The sequence below is a fragment of the Sminthopsis crassicaudata genome, chromosome X (assembly GCF_048593235.1).
Source record: "Sminthopsis crassicaudata isolate SCR6 chromosome X, ASM4859323v1, whole genome shotgun sequence".
Classification (NCBI taxonomy): Eukaryota; Metazoa; Chordata; class Mammalia; order Dasyuromorphia; family Dasyuridae; genus Sminthopsis; species Sminthopsis crassicaudata.
Genome location: NC_133623.1, coordinates 35,590,154 through 35,606,616, shown reverse-complemented (window position 1 = coordinate 35,606,616; position 16,463 = coordinate 35,590,154). Strand labels below are relative to the sequence as shown.

Below are 16,463 nucleotides of genomic sequence, written 5' to 3'. Positions count from 1 at the left end.
TGCCTAGTAATGTATGTAGATAATGACGGCGTTGTGTGATGAAAAGTCTAGATGTGAAGTGACAAAACTCGGGCCCAAGTCCTGATTTTGTTTCACTTTTTTGCCTCCTCTACTCAGTTGCTGTTCTGTGTGTGTGTGTGCTCTGCCCTCCCATGGTGCATGGTGCATTAGCTTGGAACGTACTCTTCCTCTTGGCCTGTTGAGATCCTTTTCTTACTTCAAGGTTCACCTTAGGTGGCTCCTCATCCTTGAAACCTCTCTGAGCTCCCCCACCCACCCACATCCCCAGCTGGACAGGACTTCTTTTTCCCCTTTTCTAAGAGAAATTTGTCTGGATTTCTCTTTTGCCCCACAGTCTTTTGTGACATATTTATTTGTTGAGTGTGTCTTCTCTTCACTAATGAACTTCAAGCTTCCAGAGGAAGAAAGGTTATTATTTTTTCATTTTTTCTAGTATAGCCACTGAGTACAGTGCCCAGCAGGTGCTTAATAAGTGTTTTGAGGGCCTCCAGCATTATCCAGGGATACTCTTTGTAGCCGTTGCCTCATTACCTTGTTCCAGGTGGCTGTGCAATAAATCTTTTTCTCTGCAATTTTTCCTACTTACAGTTTTTATAAAAAAAAATTCTCCTCAATTCTCTAGGGCACTTAGATGTATATTTTATGTGGAAATCATAAGAAATAAATCTTTATTAACAACTTTCGAGACACAGTTATGAAATGCTGCACCTAACCAAGCCATGCTCTAATTCCAAATGGCTTCGTTTGAGATTCTCTGAGTATAGATCTAGCTTGGAAGACTATTATTATTATTAGTGTTAGTGTTAGTATTAGTATTATAATACTAATAATAACAACTGTCCTTTATGTAGTGCTTACTGTGTGCCCGGTACTATATTAAGCATACTGCAGTTTATCTAGTTTAATGCTTACAACAACCCTGGGAGGTGGGTGTTGTTGTAATTCTCACTTAACAGGTGAGGAACTGAGAGGGACAGTGATTAAGTTACTTGCCTAAGGTCTAACAGCTAGTAAATAATCTGAAGTCAAATTGGAACTCAGGTTTTCTAGGCCAGGCCCTCCTTCCACTAGAAGGCCACCTAGTTGCCTGGGGCAAATTTCTCTCCCTCTAAAGTATTGTACTGGCTGAATTTACTAGCACTGGGTGTAAATAGGAAGGAAAGGGGATCCAGTTTCACACATGCTTCCTTCCTGATTTGAAAGAGCTAGGACTTTATCTGCATGGACACTTCTGCTAGTATGGACCCCAAGCTCTCCAGGTGTTTGCAGACTGACTTTGAAAGTGGTACCCACAAAATAAAAATCATTATCCTGTGGCTAACCTGCTCATGAGCCTCTCTAAATGTAGCTAGTCTGGTCCTTGGGGGAAAGAGAAATAATCCATTGCAGAGCCCACTAGAGAGACACCACAGTGATGGGAATGTGGTACCAAACTTGGGATCAGAAAGACCTAGCTTTCAGATCTCACCTCTGTCACTTTGAAGCTGTATGATGATGGCCAATTTTTTTTTTTTTTTTACTTCTCTATGTTCCAATTTCCTCTTAGGTAAAAGGAGAGATTTTAACTCATGAATTCCAGGGCCTTTTCTAGCCTTGGATCGATGACCCTATGAGCTTGTTATTTTGATTTCTGTTGCAATAACATTTGAGGATCTTATCCCCTTCTTCATGATTCATGAGGAATAATCAGAGCATGGATTTAGTGGAAGATACTATAGATATACATTTATAGATACATAAAAGTATATATCTGTCAGTGTATGTGTGTGTGTGTGTATATATATATATATATATATATATATATATATGGTTATATAAATATGTAAAATAAATATAACAATATAAAATAGATTATATGTGAATATACATATAAAATAAATGTATAAAATATATAAATAAATATAACTTTGAATGTATATATATATGTGTGTGTGTGTATATATGCTGATAGCTATATACAACATATGTAATACATACATATATATATGTATATATACACACACACATATACACATACACATGTGTGTCTATTCTCTGAATATGCTAAGGGCCATCAGTACATTACATATACCGATTGGTATATCACATTTATTGAGGGCCCTGAACATATTCAGTCATTCATTCAAAAATTATCTAGTTCAGTGTGTACTTTGTGCATACCACTGTGCTATATCCCTGCTTATAAGAAGCTTATGAGACCACATTATAATTCAGTTTGCTTCCTTGCCAAGAAATGGGCCACTTTGCTTAGTCCTCTGGCAGTTTGAGGCACCATTATGTTAGTAGCCCTCTACTCCCATGTGAAGAACAATTATTTACATCAAATAATGCTATCCTGTTCAATAATTCAAGCTAATAACTTAAATATCTTGTGTGAAAGGCCCATAGGAAGTGAGCTGCAAAATTCACTCAGTTTCTCCATCAGAATATTGCCTGCTAAGTCTTGGGCTTTGGAAGAATAATTTATGAAGGAAGCCTCAAACAAAATACGCCTAAAATCAGTCTTCTTTAATAAGCACCTGCAATCCACTGTTTTCAAAAAGAAATGAGCAAGGTTGTAGAATTTAAGATCCAACAGGGAACTCTATGCCGATTCTGTTTAATGCCATAGAACTAATAAGTCGTGCATCCTCACATACCCGTTAAGAATGGTACCACAGGGTTGGCTCCATCTGAATGTGTGGTACCAACTGTTTTCTTTTTCTGTATTAATGAATATCATGACATCCATTTGGGGAAAGAGGTGAGCAAAAAAAATTCACCTGGAGAGATTTTCATCCTCAATAGGAGGAAAAAAGAGAGAGACTTAGAAATATTATTGAAAACAGTGAATTTGAGAAATTTAATAATGATGATAGGTAGGATTAATTTTTTTTTTGCAAGGCAGGGGGGTTAAATGACTTTCCCAGATTCATACAGCTAGTAAGTGTTAAGAGGCTGGATTGGATTTGAACTCAAGTCCTCCTGTCTTTGGAGCCAGTGCTCTTTCCACTGCGCTATTTAGCTGCCCCAGTAGGTAGGATTTATAGTTTTTTTGTTTTGTTTTGTTTTTGACCATGCACTTTTCAAATATCTCATTTTATCCTCACAACAATACTGGGAGGTAGATGTCATTACAGCTGTATGAACTGAGGTGGTGTTATTGAGTCATTTTAGTTCTCTGACTGTCCATGACCCCATTTCAAGTTTTCTTGACAAAGATACTGCATTGATTTGTGATTTCCTTCTTTGGTTCATTTTACAGATGAGGAAACCGAGGCAGAAAAAGGTTAAGGGACTTGCCAGGACCACAAGCTGGTAAGTATCTGAGGCAGGATACCAATGAAAATATTCCTAATTCCAGATCTATCACTGTATACTCTACCTACCTTGCCATTATTGAATGATGAAAAATCAAGGTGAATTGACACAAGATAATAGAATACCATCATGTGTCAGTTTCAGGAGATCTGGAGAACATCTATGTTAGGGCTTTTCTATGTGTTTGGGTTAGAGTCACCATGTTTACCATATAGCTTTAATGCCAATTAAACTTGAAAATGTGTTATTTGGACAGGATCCCCCCCTCCCCTTTGGAAAGCCAGTTGTTAAATAATTACCAGAATGTTCTTTTCCTCATTAGTTGCTGGAACTTGAATCGCCTCTCACTGATGTAAATAAGATAAGAGGGGACAATTTATCTGATTCCTAAGGTCTGTGTTGTGCTAGGATTCTCTTATGTGAATCTTTTACAGTCTTATCTGTGCAACTCTGCTAAGAGTTTACAATAAGAGTTCTTAATCTGGCATCTAAGGAGCCAAGGGGTCTGTCAGACATTTCAAGTGATTCGTGACTTGGGATAGGAGAAAAAAAATCACATTTTTATTTTTATTTTCACTATTTTTTGGTTTCCCTTTGTCATCTTGCGTATTTGATTTGATGTATTTCAACTCATTATTCTGAACAAGGGTCTCTAGGCTTGACTAGGCTGCTAAAGGGATCCAGGATTAAAGATTCAGAATCCCTGCCAGCTAGATGGCACAGTACATAGGGCACCAGCCCTGAAGTCAGGAAGACCTGCGTTCAAATACAACCTCAGACACTTAACACTTCTTAGTTGTATGACCACTCCCAATTGCATCATCAAAATAATAATAATAATAATAATAATAATAATAATAATAATAATAAAGAATCCTTAGTTTGTAAGAAGTTCAATACTCTTGCATCCCTGCAATTCTGGCATGGTTACAGGCAAGCTAAAAGACTCAGGATTTCAGGAGGTTATAATTTTGCCAGCTGCATATGTTAAAATGTATCCTACACCAACTTACACCCTGTGATTCAAGACTGGACATGATGATCACTGTGAACACCTGTTTTATGAGTTATTGTCAAGGGGAATTGTCCACCTTCCAGAACTGACAGTTCAGAATGGGGATCAAGACTGAGAAAACATTTTTGTATGGTTCCCAGACTGAATGACAGCTTTGTACCACCTCCATGAGCCCAGTGCCCACAATCCCTGATATCAGCTCGACGAGTTTATTTTAGCACAAGCATAGCTTCCCATGTTATTATAATATAAGGAAGAAATAGAGACATTCATTTGTAACAATTACATTACATTTAAAAGTAGTAGACCAAGTGTTAATGTTGGAATGTTTGATTTTCATTTCCACTTGTGAATGAAATTGACCAGAATGTGAGAAGCAAAAAGCTAGAATTCAGAAATAATTGTATATTAAAAGTGAATGATTTTAATTAGAAATTAAAGGGAGAAAAATAGTGCCGAGTAATTACAAGTATTGTCTGATTCTTGCACCGAGGTTATAATAAACTCTCGTGTTTTATAATATCTTCTATTTGATAGGTTGCGTGTCAGCAGCTTCATGTAAGAAAGGAGATAGAGCAAATTAAGGCAAACTACTCCTCACTTCATATTGTTAATAATCCTTTAAGAGGACCAATGGATCTCTTGATCTCAGGATTTCAAGTGGAAGGTTATCTAGTTCAACTCTCTCATTTTTATAGAGGAGGAAAATATGGCACAGGGTGAAGTGCCTTCCCTGAGGTCACACAAGGCAGCGATGAGGCACCAGAATACATAGAGGGCTGGGCCTGGAGTCAGGAACACATGTATAAATCCAGCCATAGACACTTAGATCATTTTGCTGCTGTCTACCTCAGTGTTCTCATCTGCAAAATGGGGATCTTCCCCCAGGAGGATCCAACCTCCCAGGGTTATTGTGAGCATCAAATGAGATAGAATGACAAAGGGCTTAGCACATACCTGGCATATAGGAAGCACCAAATAAAGGCTAGCTTGTTTTAGTAGTAGCAACAGTGGTGGGGGCAGAAAGTAGCAGAGTTGGGATTTGGACCTAGACTTTTGGACTTCTGCTTCAGATACTATTCTGCTCATTCTACTAGAGCATCATCATTCGTGGGCCATACAAAATTATCAACTTATAGAAGTCACACAGTGGCAGGATGTATCTAGCTTTCAGCTCATCCTCGTTAGCATTTGCCTTAGCAAATATAAACCATGTCCACGGCCTGGACATTCCCCACCTCTGCACTTTATCATCCTTCCTGGTCCAAAGTAATTGAATGGCCTAGCAACTTAGTTCATTGTAAGAATCATGATAATAGAGCTGACAGAAGTTTGGGGGCAGGGAGCAGAGGAAAGTAGGTTTGAAATGTCCATATGGCTCTTTATAGATCTTGGAAGGCAGTATAAAAGAGCATCAAGATTTCTGGAATCTGGAGTTTGAATTCTGACCCTTATACTTACTTCTTGTGTGAAGTGCACAGTCATATCCTTTCTGGGCCTCTGTTACCTCATCTGTAAAATGGGTGGGTTTTACTAGGTGGCCTCTAAGGTTTTCCTCACCTCTAAATTTATGATCTTTAGGCTTTATACTTGGTTCTGTTAAGTAAAAGTGCCTGAATGGTGTGAAAAGTGTTTGTATAAAGCATTTTCTTTGTTTTTGGAAAAAGGGGGGAACATACAACAGTCTCATCTGTTTTTCCCACTAGGGATTTGTATACAGGACAGACATGATAGCTTCCTAAAATCATCAAAAATAATTTTAGTTCATATTTTAAGAGATTATGCAAAACATCTGGATTCCTTTGGTTTACTTTTTTTTATTTCTTAAAAAATGGTTTATGCTGAACAAACATTTATTTTCTCTCTTTGTTCCCTCTCTGCTTTGGAAAAAAGAAAAATAGGTCTCTTGAAACACATGTGAATAGTCAAGCAAAACAAATTCCTCCATTGGCTGTGTTGAAAAATGTATGTTTCACTTTTCATCTCAAGTCCATCATCTCACTGCTGGGAGGTAGGTAACCACCCTTCTCATTGGGTTGTAGTTGTCATGGCATTGATTAGGGAAATGATCTCCGATTTGGGCTATCTCTTAAGAGAGACATTTTTATAAGGAATAGGGAGATAATAATGAGCAAGCGTTTCTTATGTGCCTGTGATCATGCACACACTGTGGATGCAAATGCAAGGAATGAAAGTCAAATCAACAAACATATATTAAGCCCCAGGTATACAAAGAAAGACCAAACAGTCCCTGATTCAAGGAGCTCAGTCTAAGAACTTCTATGGAGGAGACAACAGTTATGTGTCTGTGTTGATACACACACACACACACACACACACACGCATATATATATATATATATATATATATATATATATATATATATATATATATATATATATATATATATATATAATAAATACAAAGTAAATGCAATGTCTTCCTCGGTAGGGCAGAATTGTGGGAATCAGAAATCAGGTGGTTCTTGAAGTAGGAGAAAGATTCTATAAGTGGAGGTGGGCCACAGCAAAGTGATGATACCCCAAGATGAGAAATTCAGTGACATGTGTGAGGAGCAGGCAGGAGACCAATTGGACTTGCTTCCAGAGTCTAGGAGAAGAGATTAATATCCAACAAAGCCAGACAAGGGGCTTCCAGTCAGGTGGTGAAGACTTGAAGAGCTAAATGGAAGAGTTCATAGTTGATCTCTGCCATAAAGAATTTTTGGAGATTATTGAATTGGGGAAGAATACTTGAATGTATACTTAAGGAAAATTACTTTGACTTTGATTTACTCTGTATTGGCCAGGCCACATCTGGAGTATTGTGTTCATTTAGGAGTAGCAGGGTTTAGGAAGAGTAATGGATATAGAGAGGGGCAGTTAAGAGAGTGAAAGGCTCTGAGCTGAAAGAATTAGAGCTGGAGAACCTAGCAAAGAGCAGACTAGAGACTGGGCAGTGGGGAGGACAGAAAAGATTCACAGAGCTAGAGCTAAAAGAGATAGCAGAGGTCAACTAGTACAACTCCCTGATTTGACAGGTGAGGAAACTGAAGCTCAGGGAGGTTACTTGACTTAGCCAGGGTTACTCCAGTTATAAGCAAAGCTGTATTCAAGTATTTGGAGGGTTATCTTGTGGACATGGGTTAATTTTTGTTCTTTTTGGCCCCAGAGGGCACAATAAGCATTAATTTGTTGGCTCTTGGAAAGAGACATCTTTAGCTTCAACATCAGGAAAAAAAGCATCTGAAACGGTTGGTTTCAGGATGGTGGGGGGTCCTTTCACTGGATGAATGAATAACATATATTAAGCACTAATTTAACACAGTGCAGAGAACTGTGCTGAGTGCTTGGGATACAGGCAAGTAAGCGAGTCCCTGATCTCAAAGCAGTTCACAATCTAATAGACAAGAATCCATTGGGGATTCTTCAGGTCGAAGATGATTACTTGTCAGACTTGGAGTATAGTGAACCTTTTGAGGTATAGATAGGTTGGACTACATGATTACTAAGGTCCTTTCCAACTCTCAGAATTTGTGACATTGTCTGTACCATTCCATACCAGTAGTCTCTCACCTCTTAAGTAGAAGGCAACTGATGCATTTCCGGTTGGTCCTCTCCCAGAAGCAAGGCCAGTCATTAGGATTGCCCAGCATCATGCTTCATGTCATTCTTTTTTTAGCTTACTTTATTGAAATCATTGTGTATATTGTTTTCCTCATTCTGCCTACTGACTTCTGCATCAGTTGATTTGTTTTTCCATATTTCTCTGAAGTTTTCACATTCTTTCATTCTCACAAGTGAGTAGTAGTCTATAATATTGACACACCATTTATTTAACTGTCCCCCAATTTATGAGCACCAGCTCCCTTTCCAATTCCTTACTACCACAAAAATGTTGAATTGAATATTGTGGTAGATCTGAAACTTTTCTTTCAAATTTGGACCTCCTTGGGTTATATGTCCAGAAAGGAGATCTTTGGGTCAGACTGGGACATGAGCCATTTAGTCACATATCTTATATAATTCCAAGTTGTTTTCCAAAGTGTTTGGAATAGTTCCCAGATCTAACAATAGTGTATTAGTATACCTTTTTAACCTACTTTGTAATATAGCTACTTTTCAGTTTCAACATATTTTATATATCTTTCCTAATTTGTAGGAAAGTCATGGTAATATAGTAGATATCAAGTTTTTCTTGATGCCTTCTGTATTTTATATCACCATAGTTTGCCTCAGTTCCCTCTCTCCTTCCCAGAGTGCCATCCTAACAAACAGTATTGCTTTAAAGACAAAAAAAAGAAAAGGAAAAAAATTAACCTTCTGTTACACGTGTGGATACCCCAGCTCTACAAAGAAGTAGCTTGGGATTGTCTTCTTCATCCGATATGTTCCTTTGAGCCAAGCTTGTTCCTCATAATTTTTTCTGAAGGCATTCTGGGTTAAGTGATTTGTCTAGGGTCACATAGGTAATAAGTGTCTGAGGTCATATTTTAATTCAGGACCTCTTGACTCCAGGGTTGATGCTCTGTTTGCTACACGACACCTTGCTGCCCATGCTCCTTATAATTTAAAGGTGTTTTTCAAACCTTTTCTAACCTGGTTTCAATCTGTCATTTTAGCCTCATTACCCTCATTTCATCCAGCTAAATTGATCCTCTCTCTGTTCCTCACATAACACGGTTCATTTGCATACTTTTGCACCAGCCATCCCCTATGCCTGGAATGCACTACCTCATGTGCACCGCATATTTTCAGGTAAAGTTCAAAAGGTGTTCCTGAGCACTTCTTCCCGGTAACTAGGGCCATACAAAATAAACCAAGATGTCCAAATTTTTTAAATCTGCACCTCTTAACCCATCAAATTATTAAAAATAATAAAAATGCATGACTAAATGCTGGTGGGGTTGAGAGAAAACAGACACAATTATTTATTGCATTTAATAAAATTTTGGAGCGCGATCTGACAACATGAAGTAAAAGTTATAAGAATAATCAGTCATTCTTTGTGTGTATGATGTAACCTGAGAGTTTTAAAGGAAAAAACAATAGAGCAACCTGTTTTAAAGATTTTTACTGCCTCAGTATTTGTAATAATAAAAAGCATAGAAGTGACATGTTTCCAGCAATAGTGAAATTATTAAATGATGGTCCATTAGTCTAATGGAATACTATTGTTTCCATTACTATACTTCAGTTGAGCAGGTATGAAGAATATAAAGAAGTTGGAAAAGACCTTTATGAAATAGTACTAAGCAAAAGACGTAGAAATCAGAGGAACGGAGCATACCTGTTTATATACATACCATACAATTTTTTTTAAATCAGAATGTAAATAGTTTAGAGCATTGGTGATAATGCTGTTTAATCTTAAATTTATTTTTATTTTTTTATTAATAATTTTTATTATATATATATTTTTATAATATTATCCCTTGTATTCATTTTTCCAAATTATCCCCCCCTCTCTCTATTCCCTCCCCCCGATGACAGGCAATCCCATACATTTTACATGTGTTACAATATAGTCTAGGTACAATACATGTGTGTGAATATCATTTTCTTGTTGCACAATAAACATTAGATTCCGAAGGTACATGCAACCTGGGCAGACAGATATTAGTGCTAACACTTTACATTCACTTCCCAGTGTTTCTTCTCTGGGTGTAGCTACCTCTGTCCATCATTGATCAACTGGAAGTGAGTTGGCTTTTCTTTATGTTGAAGATTTCCACTTCCATCAGAATACATCCTCATACAGTATTGTTGTTGAAGTGTATAGTGATCTTCTGGTTCTGCTCATTTCACTCAGCATCAGTTGATGTAAGTCTCTCCAGGCCTCTCTGTATTCCTCCTGCTGGTCATTTCTTTCAGAGCAATAATATTCCATAACCTTCATATACCATAATTTACCCAACCATTCTCCAACTGATGGACATCCATTCATCTTCCAGTTTCTAGCTACAACAAAAAGAGCTGCCCCAAACATTTTGGCACATATATGTCTCTTTCCGCTCTTTAGTATTTCTTTGGGATATAAGCCCAGTAGTAGTGCTGCTGGGTCAAAGGGTATGCACAGTTTGATAACTTTTTGGATTCTTTTGCAACTCCACCAGCAATGTATTAGTGTCCCAGTTTCCCCACATCCCCTCCAACATTTGTCATTATTTGTTCCTGTCATCTTAGCCAATCTGACAGGTGTGTAGTGGTATCTCAGAGTTGTCTTAATTTGCATTTCTCTGATCAGTAGTGATTTGGAACACTCTTTCATGTGAGTGGATATAGTTTCAATTTCTTCATCTGAGAATTGTCTATTCATATCCTTTGACCATTTATCAATTGGAGAATGGTTCGGTTTCTTATAAATTAGGGTCAGTTCTCTATATATTTTGGAAATGAGACCTTTGTCAGAACCTTTGTTTTTAAAAATATTTTCCCAATTTGTTACTTCCCTTCTAATCTTGTTTGCATTAGTATTATTTGTACAGAAACTTTTTAGTTTGATGTAATCAAAATCTTCTATTTTGTGATCAATAATGATCTCTAGTTCTCCTCTGGTCATAAATTCCTTCCTCCTCCACAAGTCTGAGAGGTAGATTATCCTTTGTTCCTCTAATCTATTTATTATCTCCCTCTTTATGCCTAAATCATGGACCCATTTTGATCTTATCTTGGTATATGGTGTTAAGTGTGGATCCATATCTAATTTCTGCCATACTAATTTCCAGTTTTCCCAACAGTTTTTTCCGAATAATGGATTTTTATCCCTAATGTTGGTATCTTTGGGTTTGTCAAAGATTAGATTGCTATAGATGTACCCTTTTTTGTCCTTTGTATCTAATCTGTTCCACTGATCTACCGGTCTATTTCTTAGCCAATACCAAATGGTTTTGGTGACTGCTGCTATATAATATAGCTTTAGATCAGGTACACTTAGACCACCTTCCTCTGAGTTTTTTTTCATTAGTTCCCTTGCAATTCTCGACCTTTTATTCTTCCATATGAATTTTGTTGTTATTTTTTCTAGGTCATTGAAATAGTTTCTTGGGAGTCTGATTGGTATAGCACTAAATAAATAGATTAGTTTGGGGAGTATTGTCATCTTTATTATATTTGCTCGGCCTATCCAAGAGCACTGAATGTCTTTCCAATTATTTAAATCTGATTTTATTTTTGTGGCAAGTGTTTAGTAATTTTTCTCATATAATTCCTGACTTTTCTTTGGTAGATGGATTCCCAAATACTTTATACTCTCAACATTTGTTTGGAATGGAATTTCTCTTTGTATCTCTTGCTGTTGCATTTTGTTAGTGATATATAAAAATGCTGAGGATTTATGTGGATTTATTTTGTATCCTGCCACTTTGCTGAAATTTTGAATTATTTCTAGTAGCTTTTTAGCAGAGTCTTTGGGGTTCTCTAAGTATACCATCATGTCATCTGCAAAAAGTGATAGTTTGATTTCCTCATTTCCTACTCTAATTCCTTGAATCTCTTTCTCGGCTCTTATTGCCGAGGCTAGCGTTTCTAGTACTATATTGAATAGTAATGGTGATAGTGGGCAACCTTGTTTCACTCCTGATCTTACTGGGAATAATCTTAAATTTATTACAAACCATTTAGAAAAAAAAGAAAGGGGGATGTTTTCTCTAGCCTTTCAAGTGGAGAAATGATAAAATTGAGTGCTTTTTCCACAATTATTTCAAGCAAGTCTTTTGAAAGGAAATGGATTGAGTTGAGGACATCTTGAAAAGAATTGGGGTGTCTTACTGCTCTGGTCCTTTTGCTGAGTTCAGGGTACTATCATCAGGTCTATAAATTGGAGTTGGAAAGACCTGTGGAGATGATTAGAGAGGTACAATGGTATAGTCGATTGGGTATTGGACTTGGACCTAGGATAACCTAAGTACAGATCTCATTTTGGATTCATGCTAGGTAGCTCTGGGTAATTTACTTACCCCTCCTCAGGTTCTGTTTCCTCATATGCAAAATGACCAGGTTAAATGTGATAACCTCTGGGGTCCCTTCCAACTCTAAATCTCTGATCTGCCAACCTAGATTTAATAAACAGTCCATTCATTGCTAACAGAGGGCTTATTCAGCAGATTTGCTACGGCTCCCCTTAGCTGTACTTCCATCCAGTCCATATAGCTCCATCTCATCCACAAAGACTGTGTGGAAGATCCTCACTGAGACCAATGGATACTGTATCTGCGGCATTCCCCTAACGTCCCAGTCCGGTGACCCCATCAGCAAAGGAAATGAGCAGAGGCTGACACTACTTCTTCACAAACCCACAGTGACTCCTAGTGACGAATCTTTTTTTTTTTCTTCCCCCTAAGGTTCCAGATTCCCTCCTGTGAAAAGATGCACTTCTGGGCTGATCCAGGGGAAGTAGACTGACATTCCTTATTACCATGCTGCTGTTTATTTAAAAGAAGAGCTAAGTGTTTTAGGAAAACATACCATCATCTCGTGCTAAATAAACTGATGTATGGTAAACAGCTACTTCGTGTTACCTTTTTGGCTCCAGAAGATCTAAATGACTTTTCTGGTAAGTCTCTTCAATATGGATGGGGTTCCAAGTCTGGCTTGGGGATATTCTCAGTGCATGAAAAGAAAGTGTATGACACAGTGTATGAGTGGTATGTAGTGCTATTACAATATGGTACTTATGGTTACAAATGTGAAGAGATTATCCACATCTTTAGGAGTTAATGGAATGGAATAACATCTTACTTTGCAGTTAGGTCCAATGAGTTAATTGCCCACTAAGTTTTAAATAGAGCTCACAAACTATCAGTGCCTTACTTTCCAAGCAACTGCCCAACGAACCTGGAACTATTATCCAGGTTCTGATCCTAATTGTTCATTTATAATTCCCTTGGACACTCTCCCATCTGTCTTCTGGAAGGGGTGTACATCCTGATATTCACGGAGAACCTGATGCACGCTGACGTGTACATGTGCACATGCATGCACACATTTGCACAGTGACACTCATACACACAATGTGTTAATGAGAAAAGAGAGACAAAAAAATCATCTGATATATACATATATATATGTATATGTCTATATGATTTGTATTGCTGGGACTAGCCTGGGAAAGTGGAAGTTTTGACAACAGTTGCAATTGCATTTAACATCTATACTGTATCCAAACCTGAGTATCCTTTTATGAACTTGAAAGACAAAACATGCAAAGATTGCCTAAGCAGACTTCATCTTCTCACTGGGTATTTCTGACCCGGCTTTTAGGAAGCCGTTAAGATTATGCAGAAGAGCAGAGAGCTTCTCATCTCCGATGATTCAGGGGGTAGCTTATCTTGGTGCCGAGGCTCGGCTGTCCGTGCTGAATGATGAGGATGCTGGAAACAAATTCAAGGCACCAAAGTCTGAAATCTGACGGAATAATTTCCTCCTTGTGACTCAGCTTCAGAGTAGGTCTTCAACTTAGAGTTGTTGTGCAACATCTAAGTGGAGGAATGTGGGTCATGTAGTAGAGTCATAGATTTTACTCATGGAAACTGAAGGTCTTATCAAAGATCGGGCACAACAACACAGATCTAGAGCTGCAAGGGACCTCAGGGGCCCTCAGGCTAGATGAGGAAACTGAGACCCAGGGAGGCAGAAGTCATTTGCCTCATTTGGGTCATCCAGATAGTAAGCCACTGAGGCAGAATTTAAACTCAGCCCCTCTGACACCAAAGTCACTGCTTTTTTCCCTTTAATATACTGCCTTTCATAGGTCATGAAGAAAGCTTTTGGGGGAAAAATGAAGATGCTGCAGACAATGCCATGTAGTTGTTTACTCCATTAGATTGTATACACAGTACTTAGCAGAGGGCCTGACACATAGTAGCTCTTTCATAAATACTTGTTGACTTGCTGACATATGGTGCCATTGTTTGGTTCTTGTAAGAACCTATGGACTTTGCACAGAGCAAATTTCAAACCAGATGGATATTTCATAGTGGAAGGAAAGAAAGAAGGAAGGAAGAGAGAGAGAGTGAGAGAAAGAAGGAAGGGGAAAAAAGGAAGTGGCAGGGAGTGAGGGAGGAAGGAAGGAAAGATTCTAACAGGGATGTTATTTTAGTCCTCTTCAAGAAAGAAGGACAACAACCATCTGCATTCCTGCTGAGCCCAAGTAATTTTTATAGAGCAATACAAGGTTGTGTTTCTAAATGTTTAACAACATGGCACCCTGGGAGACAATGTACACTTGTGCTCTTTTAAGTTTAATCTGCTTTGGTAATACTTTCCTATGCCTCACCAATCAAGAAAACAATAAGTTGAACCTGATTTGTAGTCAGTTGCTTATTTCTGAGATGTAAAAGCTCACACTGTAAATTTCAAGCTGGTTAGAGGTGGCTCTAGCACAGCCCTAGTGGGAGGCCTGAAAGAAATGATGTCTTTGAAGTACTCTGAAACCCAAAGAAATGGCAGCTGTCTTTGTAGAGTTTCCCAAACTCTGCAGTGGTTAGTGTGTGGTTAGTGTTCTCTCACTCTGCCCATTCTCAATTTGGCAGTATTTGGATTCCCCCACTCTTCACTTTTATTTAATGCATTTCCATTTCCATTTTCTACTTCTAGTTTCCATTTTTCTTAAAACCCTGTTGAATTCTCTCTCTCAGAAATCCCAGCACAGCCTTAAGCTCTAAGAGTTTGATATTGTGCTGACTTTGGGAACATCTTGTATTTAGTTTACAACAGGATGCCATTCTGTTTTGATCCTCTCTTCCCAAGGACATTTTGGCTTTATACTAAATGGTATGTGGCTCTCTGGCATGGCATCTCTATTATTACAGTTCCCAGTACAGCCTGTTTCATGGTATCACAAGTTTAGATGAAATAGAGGTGATTGTACAAGACTTCAAAACCATCTATTAGATTGTAATTGGAGTCTAGTATGTCTCCTCAGGCACAGACCAATGTGACATCAATGTAAGATCTTTGGGTTATTTTTGAATTCGTGCATGACTCTTGTTTGTACAAATCTATACTCTGAACAGTAGGCTTCAATAATGAGGAATGGAAGTTGTGGCAGTGCATTTGGCTTTATCTGTCAATTTTCGTTTGGACATCGTGAGATAGTATTCACTGACTAAGTGAATTCTTGAGTTTATTTGTTTCAACTATATGCCACTTGGGACTTTGGCTTCCGGTTGCATGTATGATGTCAGCATTTTTTTTTTTTTTGCAAAGACTCTTAAGTAAACTTAGTATAGAAAATGTCCACATATTCTTTTTAACAATGAGACCGAAACACTTTTGAGGAGGGACAGGGTAAAAGGAGAGAGAACAGGAGAAATGGGGGAATAGGATGGAGGGAAATCGAGTTAGCATCCGTAACTGTGAAAATAACTCAGAAGCAAGTTGCTCTGATAAGGCTTCATTTCTCAGATATATAGAGAATGGAGTCAGATTTATAAAAACAGGAACCATCCCTCACTTGATAATCAGAACATATGAGTAGTCAGTTTTCAAATTAATCAAAGCTATCTATAGCCATATGCTCTAAATCACTATTGATTGGAGAAATGCCTAAAATATGAAAATCACAGGATCCGGAAAGGACCTCTGAATCTAATCCTGAACTGAGCAGGCATCTTTTCCATGATATACTTGATGAGTGGTCATCCATTTTTTGAAGACTTCTAGTGGAGTCTCCACTTCTCCTTGCTCAATGTTCCTATTCCTTTTCCATTTGATGCTTTCATTCCATTTTGAATGGTTCAATTTTTGAGTACTTTCATTCTGGCCTGTACCTGAAATGTTCTGTTTGTAGAATGAGATAGCAAACTCTAAAGCATTACTGAAATGACTGTCTTCCTTTCCCTTTAGTACTTGAGGACTTCACCTGCCATTATTCCTGGCATTTGTTTCCTTGCTTCCAGTCCTGCTTTGGTAAGTGCTACTCCCTCCTGCTCCTTCCTAATTCCCTATTTCCTCCTCCCCTCTTCAGCTGACCCAACAGATGCTGCTCACATGCCCCAGTTAATGGCCACATTTAAACATTTTGTAGTGGATCCTTCATGTGAGATTTATAGAAAGCCATGGACAAGAAAAAAGAGGATGTAAGGAGAAGTATAATCTATATCAGTGGAGGGTCTGTCTACTCTGAC

General features: G+C 38.0%; 2 long non-coding RNA genes across 2 annotated transcripts in view; both read left to right on the top strand.

The window, feature by feature from the left end:
- LOC141548476 (uncharacterized) overlaps positions 1–6,335 on the top strand; it is a 56,173-nt gene extending 49,838 nt beyond the window's left edge. The window contains exons 3-4 of the long non-coding RNA XR_012483966.1: positions 3,266–3,318; positions 6,230–6,335. This is a non-coding gene — a long non-coding RNA (uncharacterized LOC141548476). The remainder of the gene's footprint in view (positions 1–3,265; positions 3,319–6,229) is intronic.
- A 6,360-nt stretch (positions 6,336–12,695) lies between these two features.
- LOC141548296 (uncharacterized) overlaps positions 12,696–16,463 on the top strand; it is a 32,474-nt gene continuing 28,706 nt past the window's right edge. The window contains exons 1-2 of the long non-coding RNA XR_012483888.1: positions 12,696–12,889; positions 16,183–16,245. This is a non-coding gene — a long non-coding RNA (uncharacterized LOC141548296). The remainder of the gene's footprint in view (positions 12,890–16,182; positions 16,246–16,463) is intronic.